General features: G+C 45.6%; 1 non-coding gene across 1 annotated transcript; it reads left to right on the top strand.

Annotated features, from left to right (window-relative positions):
* The first annotated feature begins 1,226 nt into the window (after positions 1-1,226).
* Positions 1,227-1,333, top strand: LOC120272943. Its single transcript, XR_005540474.1, has one exon. It is a non-coding gene; the product is annotated as a small nucleolar RNA R71 (small nucleolar RNA).
* The last annotated feature ends 497 nt before the right edge of the window (positions 1,334-1,830 follow it).

Genomic DNA, 1,830 nt, shown 5'->3' with positions numbered 1-1,830 from the left:
TCACACATGGAATAATGAAACTCCCGGGATCAGTCAATTTCTCAGGGAGCTTCCTCTGAATCATTGCAGAGCAGTTCCGTGGTAGTGCAACTGTTTCTAATTCCTCCAATTTTCTCTTATTAGTCAGCAGGTCTTTCATAAACTTTGCATACTTGGGCATCTGAGTTAACGCTTCAACAAGAGGGATATTTATGTGCAACTGCTTGAATACATTGAGGAATTTCTTGAATTGAGCCTCGTCCTTATCTTGCCTCAGCCTAGCCGGATAGGGGATCATCGGCTTATACTCGGATATCCTTGGTATTGGTAGTTGAATGGTTCCTTCATCTTGTTTTTCCTTTACCCCCTCAAGTTCACTCTCAGATGGCTTAGGGTCTTCGCGTGCGGCTACCCCATTATGTTTAGTGCTTGAGCCCTCCTCGGCTTGTTCTTCAACCTGCTTCCGGCTCCTGAGAGTGACGGCTTTCAAATGCTCTCTTGGATTATTTCCAGTGTTACTAGTTAAGCTACCCAGCGGTCGCTCCGAGTTTGCCCTAGAAAGTTGCCCCACCTGGTTTTCCAATGATTGAATGGAGGCTTGAACATTCCTCAAAACAGTGTTTACTTCAGCAAATTGGTTGTTGATGTTCACAAATTTTACCTCGGTATTGATCATAAACCTTGCTAACACATCTTCAATGGTGAACTTCTTCTCGGGCTACTGAAGAGGTTGAGGTGGAAGTCCCTGTGGCTGCGGGGGCCGATGTTGCTGTTGTTGACCCCAAGAAAAATTTGGGTGATTCCTCCACCTCGGATTATATGTGTTTCCATAAGGATTCCCCGGGCCTCTGGGAGCTCCCCCAACATAATCAACTGTCTCAACTGGGGCATCTGAGGCAATTGAAATTGGGCACTGAACAGTAGCATGCCCGGCCCCACAAGTTTTGCAAGACAAAACTGCACCAGAATTTGAGCTCGTACCCAACACAAACTGATCGAATCTCTTTGTTAGGGCCTCAACCTTGGCGGCTAGCGCAGTGTTGTCATTTATCTCATAAATTCCAGCTGCCTTTGGGGGTTTTTGCCTAGTAGACCAATGACACTCATTACTTGCTATGTTTTCAATCAAGATTTCAGCATCCTCAGCGGTTTTACTACTCAATGACCCCCCTGTTGCAGCATCGATGAGCTGTCTGGTTGTATAATTCAGGCCATTGCAAAGCATCTAGATCCTCATCCACGAGGAAAAGCCATGATGGGGACACTTGCGTAGGAGATCCTTGAATCTCTCATGTGCCTCAAAGAGTGTCTCGGAGTCCCCTTGTCGGAATGCAGAAATCTCTTTTCTCAATCTAGCGGATTTGCTTGGTGGGAAATACCTAGCAAGAAATTTGTCCACCATTTTCTTCCATGTGGTGATCGATCCCGGAGCCAATGAAGTGAGCCATCTATATGCTGCTCCCCTTAGAATGAAAGGGAATAATCTCAATCTTATCGCATCATCGGACACTGAGTTAATCTTGAAGGTGGAACAAATTTGGAGGAAGCGAGACAAATGAGCATGCGGGTCTTCATCAGCCAACACATCAAATTGTATGGAATTTTGGACCATCGCAATTGTGGTTGCTTTGATTTCAAAGTTATTAGCAGGCACGGTGGGAGCATGCACACTGAATTCCTCACCAGTAAACTGAGGTCTTTCATAATCAGACAAGGTGCGCCTTGGTTCTGCCATGACTGAAGGATCACTAATCTCAACTCGTGTTCCTTGATGTTCTGAACTCTCAGCCACCTCTCTCAGTCTTTGATGCAAGGTTCTCTCGATTTCATTGACAGGTTCTACAAGATTTG

This window comes from Dioscorea cayenensis, chromosome 11 (assembly GCF_009730915.1).
Source record: "Dioscorea cayenensis subsp. rotundata cultivar TDr96_F1 chromosome 11, TDr96_F1_v2_PseudoChromosome.rev07_lg8_w22 25.fasta, whole genome shotgun sequence".
In the NCBI taxonomy this organism is placed as follows: Eukaryota; Viridiplantae; Streptophyta; class Magnoliopsida; order Dioscoreales; family Dioscoreaceae; genus Dioscorea; species Dioscorea cayenensis.
The sequence above is the reverse complement of the archived record's forward strand: the minus strand, read 5'-3'. Positions and strand labels throughout refer to the sequence as shown.